General features: G+C 41.0%; 1 protein-coding gene across 1 annotated transcript in view; it reads right to left on the reverse strand.

Moving 5' to 3' along the window:
• Positions 1–13,651, reverse strand: part of PASD1 (PAS domain containing repressor 1) — a 267,352-nt gene that overhangs the window by 77,707 nt on the left and 175,994 nt on the right. The window lies entirely within an intron of this gene.

Genomic DNA, 13,651 nt, shown 5'->3' on the forward strand with positions numbered 1-13,651 from the left:
GGGAAAGAGAAAATAAAATTAACACCCTCCCTGGTGTTGGCCACTGGTCGTGACCCGCACCAGGGAGGTAGTCCCGCACCAGTGGCCGTCGCCCGCATTGAAGGGGTTAACCACACACAATAAGAATTTATAAAAAAACAAGAGACTCCCTAGGTGTTATAACTCTAAATACCAATAGTCCAAAAAGATAGTCGAAAGGAAAAGGTTGCAGTTATTTTTGTAATCTGTATCCTAATTACAAATTAACATAAAGTTCTTCATCCAAGTTCAAACCATGAGGTGACTTAGGGCCATATTTATACTTTTTGACGCAAAACTGCGCTAACGCAGTTTTGCGTCAAAAAAATTAGCGCCGGCTAATGCCATTCTGAAGCGCCATGTGGGCGCCGTATTTATTCAATGACGTTAGCCGGCGTTAGCCGCCGGCGCTGCCTGGTGTGCGTGAAAAAAAACGACGTACACCAGGCAGCGCCGGCGTAGGGGGATATGGAGCTTGGGCGCCAAAAAATGGGGCAAGTCAGGCTGAGGCAAATTTTTCGCCTCAACCCGATTTGCGCCAATTTTTTCGACTCCCAACCCCCATTGAAATGACTCCTGTCTTAGCAAAGACAGGAGTCATGCCCCCTTGCCCAATAAGTCCCCTGGGCATGGTCATTGGGCATAGAGGCATGTAGGGGGGCACAAATCAGGCCCCCCTATGCCACAAAAAAAAAACAAAAATACTTACCTGAACTTACCTTAATGTCCCTGGGATGGATCCCTCCAGCCTTGGGTGTCCTCCTGGGGTGGGCAAGGGTTGGCAGGGGGTGTCCCTGGGGGCTTGGGAGGGCACCTCTGGGCTCCTTCCGAGCCCACAGTTCCCTTAACGCCTGCCCTGACCAGGCGCTAAAAAACGGCGCAAATGCGGCCGGACGTCATTTTTTTTGACCCCCCCACTCCCGGGTGTGAATTTTGCCCGGGAGTGTAAATACGGCGCACATGCCTTGGAGTCAATTTTTTAGACGGGAATGCCTACCTTGCATTTCATTAACGCAAAGTAGGTGTCCACGCTAAAAAATGACGCTAACTCCATGGACTTTGGCGCTAGACGCGTCTAACGCCAAAGTATAAATATGGAGTTAGTTTTGCGTCGGAATTGCGTAAAAAAAAACGATGCAATTCCGGCGCAAACAGAGTATAAATATGCCCCTTAGTACATAAACAAATAATATATTTGCTCTCCAATCATCGTAGTTGCAGTGTTCTGTCAGCCCCCATATTCATCTTTGGCAACCTGAGCTATACCAATGAAACTCATGCTTTTCCAATCATCCGTATGATTCTTAAGGTAATGTTTTGCAATTTCATAGCTCTGATCTTGGTGCTGTATGGCTCTAATGTGCTCTAGTATTCTTTTCTTCAAAGGGCATGTGGTGCGACCTATGTACCACAGGCCACATTCACATTCAATAAGGTACACAACATATTGGCTGTGACATGTCATTCTTTGTTTGATGTTAATCTCCCTGCCTATATGATCTCTGAATGTCTACACATTTTTTGCCACCTTACATGCTTTGCAGTTATTACATTTGTAGAACCCATTGTTCTCTTTGGCCAGCCAGTTTTGGACTGGAGGTGCCATGTAATGACTCTTTACAAGCATGTTCTTCAGTTGTTGCTGAAGGATAAATAAAGACAATAAAGGTGTGATTTCAGGAGTGCAGAGAAAATCTTTTGCAATATCTATATATATATATATATATATATATATTATGATAAAGTACCCACTGCTTTTCACTATAAGGCTATTGTAAGTCACTGAGGAGTTCCATGGCCATGTAGAAGAACAATGTCAAAGGCTGAGTCATGGAACTTCAATGTGTCTTCCAATATCCTTTAAATTAATATGTAGAAACATGCAGATAGATTCTACGTCTCCTATAATTACCTAAAGCCTGCAAAAAATAAGCATTTTGGCATTAATATCTGCTTCCACATATCTCTGCTCATCTAGCAGGAGAAGGAAAAGTCCGTTTTTTTTATCTCAACTTTAATGGCAGCTTTAATTATGTCCCGTGTCCTGCCTTTAGCCTTGGTTGTTGGCATTGTGACCTCAGAAGTCAATTGTAATAAGCAATCACAATACAGCAGCTACAACATTTCTTTGTTACAGACGACTAGAGCCATCAAATGTGGCTTCTAACAAGGAAATTAGAGATGGGCTTTTAAAGAGAGATTGCATGCTTCCTTGTATTATAAACGGCTAACATCAGGGGGCGCTGTGCGATGTATTTTTGCATGGAAGGAAACTTTGTTTCAGGATAAACAACATCACAGTCTGGCAGGCAGACTTTATAATGCTATCTCTGATGTGAATAACCCGCAGACCTCTGTAAAGCTTCCTTTATGCCCACTCGAAAGAAAAACAAATACAGATACTGTTCACGCTCTTTAAATGTTACCAACTGATAATTTCACTCGATTCATTTTGCAGTTTTAGCAAGGGTTGAAATCACCACCCTAGGCCGAGTTCATGACGCTGAAATTAACATTAGCCCGCAGAATCGTAGTTTGAGTTACCTTGAGATTTTAAATTTTTCCGAGCTTTTTTTCCTCCATTAAAATTTCTGCACCCTTTGCCTAGTTAAGTTAGGATAAGGAAAAATGTGTGATATCGGAGTTTGCTCACTTAAATACCGCAAATCTCGCCAGCATTTCTCCTGGCAAAATCCACGAGATGAAAAATCTCTATGATTTTGAAAGATTTGTAATAGCAAATTGAGCCCTCAATTTAGAATTACTGTGCCACTTACGAAAGAGTGCCAAAGGGGAATCAGTGTACTCAGTTTATGGGTCCAGACTTTAGTCGGCGGCAATAGGGGATGACGTGGGGAGGGGTGACCGAGGATGGGTTTAAATGGCACATGTTGACAGCATTTCCCGATTTTCCGCCTCAAGATACTTACTTGTTAGTGACTCTTCTTTTTGTGTCTAAGAAATGGATGGAGGTCTGTTTTTTTTATTTTTTTTATTCTGTCACTGAATGGAAACCATCCAGCGTCTTATTCATGCCTGTCATCTGTCCCCATAAGGAAGATTTTCAGCTAGTCCTGACTAGTCAGTCGACAGTGCTAAGCGTGCTAAGCACGATGGGACATGTAGGCTTGTACATCTATTCGGATAAGTGAAACTACAGATCCCAACATGCTTAACGCTGCTGGATTTGAAACAAACCAGGACTGGCTTGAAATCACTTGTATTGCAGGCGCCCATTTGACAAATATGGAGCCTGGTTTAATGTGAGCTGTAGAAAAAAGAGCAGAGGACTGCGACAATAATGCATACTGTTCTTCGTGATTAGCTAGCATGAGGAATCGGTGCTGAGGCGGCCTTACTGTGGCTTTAATTCTTACATTTCTTCACTACTGATTTGTGCCACACACTTCACTTATCTCACTCCTCTCATGTACCATTTTGTGTAGAGGAGTGGGTGGGTCTCCTCATACATTCTGGCCCAAAACCATAGTTGTATGCTGGCTCATGCAAATGTCTCTGTCTGGTACAAGAATCCGGGAAAACTATGCCTATGTGCCAAATAATCGATATATATTCTTTTTTTTTTTAAAGATGGAGGCCATTTGTACGTTATACTGTAGCTCTATTGAGGCAAAAAGTAGATCTTGTTGGGCTGTGCAGGCCTTTATTCACATCAGGACTTTAGTCAAACTCTTTTCATCCGTGCTTAACTTGTGAAAAAAGGTGTTTCTTAGGAGCCCGCCTCAACCACTGATAGACACTTCCTGTCTAGCTCACTCCTGCATATTCCCCTTCACTCATGCTCTCTCCCTTGGTGACTGTTTTCCTATGTTTATTTCCATCCTCATTCTCCCTTTTCTCCTTTTTCTGCCTTTATCACTTTTTCTCAGGTGGAAATCATATGATAAAAAACGAGTACCAGTGCCCACCAGCTGCTGCCAGCTACACAATTAAGCACAACTCATCATGAACTAAAACAAAAGTACCAATCCAAAATCAACTGATCTCCTAGTGGTGAAGTGACGAGCCCTGTTCTTTAGATCCACGGTCACTGGATGAGCTCTGGTCAGCCTTCTGTCTGGATTAGGACAAACCTTAAGTCGGGAGGCTTGAAAAGGTAAAGAATATGGTGGCTCCTAAAGAGTGCTACCCCCTTCCCAGCTCCTGGTGTTGTCTAGTAATGTGTTTCACGTCACGTTTGTGCAGAGATTTTTCTGTGGCTGTCCCTGGGCTACCAATCTAGACATATATAAATACATCCGCCAATATTCTTCCTTTAGATCTTTGCATCCATGGGGCATTACCTACATCAGAGACTAAGTCCAGGCGAAGTGGATCCTATGCAGATTTTCAGGATATCTGCCTAGGACACAGTTACATATAATGCATCTAGATTGTACTCATTTTCACAGTTAGAAGTTACACTGAAAATCCAGTATGCATCTGTCCATCCTGGATTTATGTTGACAAATGTACCCTGCTTGGTGATCTTTTTCAGACTTTGTGCACTCAGGTGATACTTGCTTCTTCTTGTTGTGACATAAAGATGATCCTGACACTAACCCCCAACTAGACTATTTTGTTTTTTTACTGTGTACTAGACCTGGCACACAGCTCCAAACATTGAAGCACCTAGCATGAGGCTCTTAGGAGGTGGAGCAAATGGTGGCATGGTGATTTTAAGCACACTGAACACTGGGTATGTAGAGTCAATTATACTTTGTCTAAAGTCTGTGAGTGGTAAGGTTTAGCTGGGTACTGAATGAAACGGATAAAGTGTCCCTCTTTCTGTGCAAAGCATATCTACCACTGACTGGTGACGGGAAGTCCGATGTTTTACAGAACTTCAGATTTTTAGGGATAAATATGAGGAGAGAAGTTCATATTCATGGGGAACTTTAAGACTAAACTCTCTTACCGACCTTTGGATGTCTGCCTCTTTGATAGGATTGGTTGCTGTTAGTTGAAGTGGAATCTGTCCCCCAAATGCAGTAAAGAGAGGACAGTAGATTGTGGAGGATCCACATTCTATACTAATCTAGATTCTAAATGGAAGATTCTCCAGTGACACACATGCTGCTGCACACAAATCACAGGCACTGGATCAAACAATAAGCATGATTACACATTTATAGACTGCGGCCCACATTTATACTTTTTGACGCAAAACTGCGCCAACGCAGTTTTGCGTCAAAAAAATTTGCGCCGGCTAACGCCATTCTGAAGCACCATGCGGGCGCCGTATTTATTGAATGACGTTAGCCGGCGTTAGCCGCCGGCGCCGTCTGGTGTGCGTTAAAAAAAACGACGTACACCAGGCAGCGCCGGCGTAGGGGATTATGGGGCTTGGGCGTCAAGAAATGGGGCAAGTCAGGTTGAGGCAATTTTTTCGCCTCAACCCGATTTGCGCCATTTTTTACGACTCCCAACCCCCATAGAAATGACTCCTGTCTTAGCAAAGACAGGAGTCATGCCCCCTTGCCCAATGGCCATGCCCAGGGGACTTCTGTCCCCTGGGCATGGTCATTGGGCATAGTGGCATGTAGGGGGGCACAAATCAGGCCCCCTATGCCACAAAAAAATAAAAAATAAATACTTACCTGAACTTACCTTAATGTCCCTGGGATGGGTCCCTCCAGCCTTGGGTGTCCTCCTGGGGTGGGCAAGGGTGACAGGGGGTGTCCCTGGGGGCATGGGAGGGCACCTCTGGGCTCCTTGAGAGCCCACAGGTCCCTTAACGCCTGCCTTTTGCAGGTGCTAAAAAACGGCGCAAAAGCGGCCGTACGTCATTTTTTTTGACCCGCCCACTCCCGGGCGTGATTTTTGCCCGGGAGTATAAATCCGACGCACATGCCTCGGAGTCGATTTTTTAGACGGGAACGCCTACCTTGCATATAATTAACGCAAAGTAGGTGTCCACGCTAAAAAATGATGCTAACTCCATGGACTTTGGCGCTAGACGCGTCTAACGCCAAAGTATAAATATGGAGTTAGTTTTGCGTCGAAATTGCGTTAAAAAAAACGACGCAATTCCGGCGCAAATGGAGTATAAATATGCCCCTGCGTCTATTTTGAGAGAGTAATTGACTATTTTGTTCATGTAATATGTGTAAGTGAATACCATACCCAGATAATTAGAGTATGGGCTAATATAGCAAGGCTCCATGAACCTGTAGCAAACGTCATTGGATGGGAGAAGTTCAATGTAAACTAGCTAACAAGTAGTCAATAGAATTAAAGCACAAAATTGATATTTGGTGTATTTAGGTGCAAATGAGTTTGACCAGTTAGACCAATAATACATATTCTGATACCATGGATCACCTCTAGCTATACTTTAGCAATTAAGGATACATGGGGGTAAAAAAAGACAAATCAAATACGCCAAATAGCAATTCTTGATTTACTGCTAATCATGCTATGTCAAAGAAGTACACTATGGGTGGGAGCCAGGTGAGTACAAATTCTGATAATACACTTGCTCCATCACTCTTTCTAGACTTTAAAAATAGAATATAAGCAATGTGTTATGGAAGTTAACGTAAACTTAGCAGACAGGGAACGGGAACAAATGACTGAAATCTTCATGGCAAAAAAATACATGGAATACTGGTCAGTGGTGGCTAACGGTTGTGGGCATCCTCATCTTATCCACACAAGGAGCTTTCAAACTAGCAATGGTCCGATTGCATCAATTCCTCACATGGAATATATAAAACCCAAAATTACAATGCAAATGCCATAATAGTGACATGCTACCCAGTTGTATAAGGATAATATTTTTGGACATTGTACATTTAATCACTCATTCCAAATTGTCAAGATGTTCAGCTCAATTGTATTGCATTCTGTATTATAGAAACATGCACGTTTTTCAACTATGTAGAAGCTCCTCTGATTTTTGGAAATGACACAAACAGACATTTTGACACCCCTGTGGCAGTAAAGCTCACAGTCCATATGCTGAAGGGGAGCTGAAGGGCTTCCAGTGGAATTTTGGATTATCACTCAATTAGATTGTGAGAGAAATCGTTATGGTCTCTGTTGCTCACATATCAGACAAAGTGGTAAAATATGCAGCATCTGCTCCACATTAAGTTAGATAGTTTGGTAGAAGCTCCTGTATCAGCGATAACATAATAGTATTGTGTAATTTCTCAAAGAAAGAAATTCAGGAAGGACAAATAATGGCCTTTGCATGAGTGATTATTACACTGCATTTGCTTGGTCAGCCTGCGGTTGCAACTGAGTGTACTGAGCATAGAACTGGACCTTCTCAAACTCATACATGCTTTTCACTCCAACACCTGAGTAAGGATTGACCATGGTAGAGATGGAGGCAGCAGAGAAAGGAGAGAAACAAACAACAGCCTAAATCAAGTATGTGTCCTAGCTCCAACCTCCTTTCAATCTATAGATAACAGATGTACCATGCACACTGAAAGATGTACCTTATTGTACCCCAAATTTAGGTGATCTCTGCTTGTTCTAATTGATGTATACAGGGAGTGCAGAATTATTAGGCAAGTTGTATTTTTGAGGATTCATTTTATTATTGAACAACAACCATGTTCTCAATGAACCCAAAAAACTCATTAATATCAAAACTGAATATTTTTGGAAGTAGTTTTTAGTTTGTTTTTAGTTTTAGCTATGTTAGGGGGATATCTGTGTGTGCAGGTGACTATCACTGTGCATAATTATTAGGCAACTTAACAAAAAAATATATATACCCATTTCAATTATTTATCATTACCAGTGAAACCAATATAACATCTCAACATTCACAAATATACATTTCTGACATTCAAAAACAAAACAAAAACAAATCAGTGACCAATATAGCCACCTTTCTTTGCAAGGACACTCAAAAGCCTGCCATCCATGGATTGTGTCAGTGTTTTGATCTGTTCACCATCAATATTGCGTGCAGCAGCAACCACAGCCTCCCAGACACTGTTCAGAGAGGTGTACTGTTTTCCCTCCTTGTAAATCTCACATTTGATGATGGACCACAGGTTCTCAATGGGGTTCAGATCAGGTGAACAAGGAGGCCATGTCATTAGATTTCCTTCTTTTATACCCTTTCTTGCCAGCCACGCTGTGGAGTACTTGGACGCGTGTGATGGAGCATTGTCCTGCATGAAAATCATGTTTTTCTTGAAGGATGCAGACTTCTTCCTGTACCACTGCTTGAAGAAGGTGTCTTCCAGGAACTGGCAGTAGGACTGGGAGTTGAGCTTGACTCCATCCTCAACCCGAAAAGGCCCCACAAGCTCATCTTTGATGATACCAGCCCAAACCAGTACTCCACCTCCACCTTGCTGGCGTCTGAGTCGGACTGGAGCTCTCTGCCCTTTACCAATCCAGCCACGGGCCCATCCATCTGGCCCATCAAGACTCACTCTCATTTCATCAGTCCATAAAACCTTAGAAAAATCAGTCTTGAGATATTTCTTGGCCCAGTCTTGACGTTTCAGCTTGTGTGTCTTGTTCAGTGGTGGTCGTCTTTCAGCCTTTCTTACCTTGGCCATGTCTCTGAGTATTGCACACCTTGTGCTTTTGGGCACTCCAGTGATGTTGCAGCTCTGAAATATGGCCAAACTGGTGGCAAGTGGCATCGTGGCAGCTGCACGCTTGACTTTTCTCAGTTCATGGGCAGTTATTTTGCGCCTTGGTTTTTCCACACGCTTCTTGCGACCCTGTTGACTATTTTGAATGAAACGCTTGATTGTTCGATGATCACGCTTCAGAAGCTTTGCAATTTTAAGAGTGCTGCATCCCTCTGCAAGATATCTCACTATTTTTGACTTTTCTGAGCCTGTCAAGTCCTTCTTTTGACCCATTTTGCCAAAGGAAAGGAAGTTGCCTAATAATTATGCACACCTGATATAGGGTGTTGATGTCATTAGACCACACCCCTTCTCATTACAGAGATGCACATCACCTAATATGCTTAATTGGTAGTAGGCTTTCGAGCCTATACAGCTTGGAGTAAGACAACATGCATAAAGAGGATGATGTGGTCAAAATACTCATTTGCCTAATAATTCTGCACTCCCTCTACACTGGATGTGTTCCCGTTGGACAAACTTCTGACAGATCTGCCCCTAGTTTAAGCCCAAAGTTTGGACAAAAGAATTGAACTTTTTACTGCGTACTGTGGTGATCTAGCCATAGACACTGAGTGCACCACATGAAAAGACATGGTATGCTGGTTATCAACGAGATATGCAGGTATCTTATCTCTGTTGATGGTGAGGGAGATAATCTGATTTAGATAATTCAAATAGTTATGTGGCATAGCATCTATGTAGGAAAACAAATTAATTTCTTTCAGGATTCCATCTCAATACATTTCGGACATCTATTCTTGAACTTCTGATAGACAAGATGTTAGAGTTCAAATTCTCTCTATATGTCAAACAAATCTGTGTTGATTGATTGTCTGATGAGGTTGATAGCATTACCTTTTTTAGCTCCATATTGATGGAGTTTCTGAGGCAATATTTTTTAAAGGGAATTTGCGTATAAAATCAGTGCATTTGGAGTATATAGCTTCTCAGTTTTTGTTTCTGCCATTAAATCAAATACTACAGTTGAACACGTTTGTGTGTGATGATGTTGTGATTTGTGATAAAAATAAGAAGCTGCAAACACAGTACAATGCACAATAGAGCTAAACATAAAAAAGAATAGGCAGAAAACAAAGGAGGCTTTATATGTGAGATTAAAACCTGTGCATATTTTCAACACAGAGCTAAGTCCAAAGCTTTAGATTATATTAATTAAGGAAGAAAACAGTACATTGACAAATTCAGCATGCATCAAATGAGGTATCTTGCACAGTGAATGCAAGGTTGTTCATCAATGACAGGACAAGAAGTAGCATATTCACCTAGGCCAACATAGTTTTTGTTCTGATAACTGAGGTACTAGCTAGGGTATTTAAATCAAAAGTGAGTTATAGGCATATGGGGAGGTTTATTGGCCAGAAATATGGCTGAATACATGATTAACCATTCAGAATTAATAAAGTGCGGGGAAGTAATACTCCAAACCTGCTTACGCTAAATCCAGCTCAAAGAAAAAAAGGTAGTGGTCCTTGCCGACTTTCGTCTGGGGAGGCTTCATGTGTGTGAACAATGCACTGTGTGACAGCCCCCCAATTACACAATACATTTTTCAACAGGTCATGAACTCCTACGTGGTTTGGAGATGTGGCTGTCATCCTAGATTTCTGGGTGTAACTTTCCTTGTGGTCCACAGTGTCTTTACTAGGCAATCGTTAAACTATATTTCTGTGACCAGGACCTTGCTATATGTATCAAGGAGTTCTTTTGTACAGACTGATACTTTCTATTCAAATTGTTTGAATTACATTGAGAATACAGATAAGTATTCCGAAAGATAGGCAGTGTTGTGAAAATTAATTTTGAACTATTTAATCATTTACCTTGAACTTTCCTATGACTATAGGGTTATTAAACAATCATTTAAGCTGATAGGAAACAGAAGGATTCCTAAGTCACTACTAAGTTGCACATGTGTGTTTATAACTATGCAGAAAGTGGTCAGAGTTTCAGTAAAGTTTGAGTTGTCATGTTAAGTATCACATGGTATTAACGTTTGTAAATCATTTTACAGTGGCACATGAGTAAGGTAGAAACTATAACTCATCTTTCACAGTGAGCCAAAAGTGGGCTTTGGTGCAGCGGAAATGATCTTGTAAGTTTAGATACAAAGTCTTCTTATTGTGTTCTTATTGTGTTGTGAATTCTTTGTAGGCATTTGATGACTGAAGTTAGCACTCCTTGGTATAGTAAATTAGAATTGCACTATGTGATATGACGAAGGAGATTGTTGCTTTTGGGTTTTGTGTAGGAATGTAAGCTCTGGGAGGATATCTCTTAGTGTTCTCATGGATTGATATTTCAATTTTGTTAACAGGTGTACTTGAGGTTTCCTGGAGAGCACAATATTCATTATTGCTCCTAGGTTCCTAACTTGCTTTAATACTGTTGGTGGTTGTCATAGTTCTTCAGGCCTAGTTATCTGTGAGTTTTATATTTACTAGCCTCCAAAGGTTTGGATTTTGGTTTCTAGGAATTTTTATCATCCAGCCTTCAAAGACTTTTAGACAATCACTTAGATTTGACACTTCTGTCTCATTATGTTTTTCCAGCTTAAAGGTTATCTGAGTATCATTAGCATAATTACAGCGTGTTAGATGAAAAAATGTCATCAGGTCTGGAAGTGGTCTGATATATATATTCAATAACAGTGGTCAGATGGTTGAGCTTACAGGAATGTCTGCCTTCAAAGTGTAGAGTGTGGGTATGAATAGAAGTATTGAGATAATGGTTGCTATATCAATGAGATGGAGGGTAATCCAGTCAAGGACTTTGTTTTGCATACCTATTTCTTCTAGCCTGCAGAGGAGAGATTCATGATGTATCATGTCAAATGTAGTGTATAAGTTAGGAAACCGTAGCCAAGACCCTGTTTCAGCTTACTGTGATTTTCATATCTTTATAAATGGAGATCAGGGTTGACTTTGTGCTTCGTCCTGGACATAAGTCCTGTTAGTTGGTTTGATAGAAAGTAGTTCTCTTCCAAGAAAGTTGAAATGTGACAGAAGACTGCTCTCATGAATAGTTTTCAGAGGGTACTTTCCATTTAAGGTCAGTCTGTAGTTGTTAGGGTCCAATGGATCTAGGTTGTTTTTCTTAATTAATGAATTAATTGCCCAAGTTCAATCAAACATAGGTCTGTAGGAGATGGGTAGGGAATGCCCTGAATTCAGGATGCAATAACTAATAAACAGAACTCTCATGCCAAACCCCTAGTTCTGAGTAGAAAAGAAAAATGATTATCCTTCAATGAAAACTGCAGTGTGTTGTAACCGAGAATAGTGAAGAACATATGCAGTACTTCAATTCATGTGTTTCAAATACTCATTCAGAAATAATCTTTGCTGTTAGTTTGCTTTCGCAATCTTTCAAATAAGCCTAGCATTTTCATGCAAACAGTTACAATTTATAGACATTGGTATGATTAGGGTTTATGTAATCCGTTCTATGTTTGGTCTCGGCTACTGACAGCTCCAGCTGTCTTTAGGTAAACTGGTTCTTTCCAATACATGGGATATACTTAGAGTGGGCGACAGGGCAACTGTTTACTCTTGATTGGATGGCTTTGTTGTCTATCTCAGTTGTCTCATTTTCATTGATGGATTTCCTATGTACTTAAGTGAGGAACTTTTTGGTCCTCTGCATTCTGATTGATTAACATATACCCTTCCACTGCTGGTACTGCTTGTATCCAGGAACTATTGTTTCAGCTGCCCCTATTCATCTCTATTGGACCTTTCTTTTAATATTGCCCACTATGGCTCCTCTGTTACTTGCCCCGTCCCTCCCTGCTCCTTCTCATGTCTTCTTTCATTGTCCCTTCACCCCACACTTCCTGCTGCTGATGGCTTTGGCGATGCCAGAAGCCTTTAAAATGTGATGGTATTGTCAAAGCCAATATCAGTGTCTAACCACTCTAAAAGTACAGACTATTGTTTTTTTATCCTTCCATGATGGCTGCCGAGTTGCAGGATGCAATAAGAGGATGCAATGCATAGCTGTATGAAAATTATTTAAAAAAATTGTTTTCTATTATACTTTCAAGATGGCCACTACGCTGCCCCACTGTGTAATGCATCAGTATGTTCACAGCGACCATCTGAAAAGTAGAAAAAACATTGTTTTCTATACATTCAAGATGGTCACCGACATGGCAACTCAGCACCACATTGTGTGACACAATGTGTGGCCATCTTAAAAATATGCAAATCAATATTTTCTGTACATTATGCTGTGACAACAAGCATTGGCAAAGCCAATAGCTGTTTAAAGCTGAGAAGTATTGGCTTGGCTAATGCTTTTTTTTACTCTCTCTTCTCGTTCAAGCTCTTTGGGCTGCTTTGTTCATTCCTGTCAGGTCATTTGGTTAAAGCTCAAATGGTGAGTGTTGGGCTACCTGAAATGACAGGGTGGAGGGGTGTCCCGAGCGCTTGCGTGATCCAAGTCCACCCAGACCTTAGTGTGTTTGAGACCAGGATGTGGCTGCCCTGAATTTAAGACACACGCTTTAACAAACAAACCTTTCACTCAAAGTATAGTTCTGAGAAGAAAAGACAAAGAAAAACCCTAGAAGAAAATTGCAACGTGGGTATAACGGACTACAGACTATAATTCCAACATGTGCCTGTTGTATGCGTGTGCAGAACACGTCCTGTGAGTACAGAGAATTAAAACAAATATTGTTTTCTTTTCTTTCTTGAACACCCTTGTTCCTTAATATGTATTTTTAACATACATAAATCCACTCCTTAGGCAAATGGGATAAATGTTGCACATACCCACACTTTATGTACTTCTTACACCGCATCCATTTGGATTTAATTCAGGTACTCAGATATGTGCAGTAAGTGCATACCACAGTAAATATGAATTCACTAAAAGTTGTCCTTTTGCAGGTGATAATTAAATGTACATTGAATTTCAATGCACTCTCAGAGGGATATCCTCTTTTACAAATCCTGATGGAATTTGCATAGGCGTTATACATGATAAATCAGTTA

The sequence above is a fragment of the Pleurodeles waltl genome, chromosome 2_1 (assembly GCF_031143425.1).
Source record: "Pleurodeles waltl isolate 20211129_DDA chromosome 2_1, aPleWal1.hap1.20221129, whole genome shotgun sequence".
NCBI lineage: Eukaryota > Metazoa > Chordata > Amphibia > Caudata > Salamandridae > Pleurodeles > Pleurodeles waltl.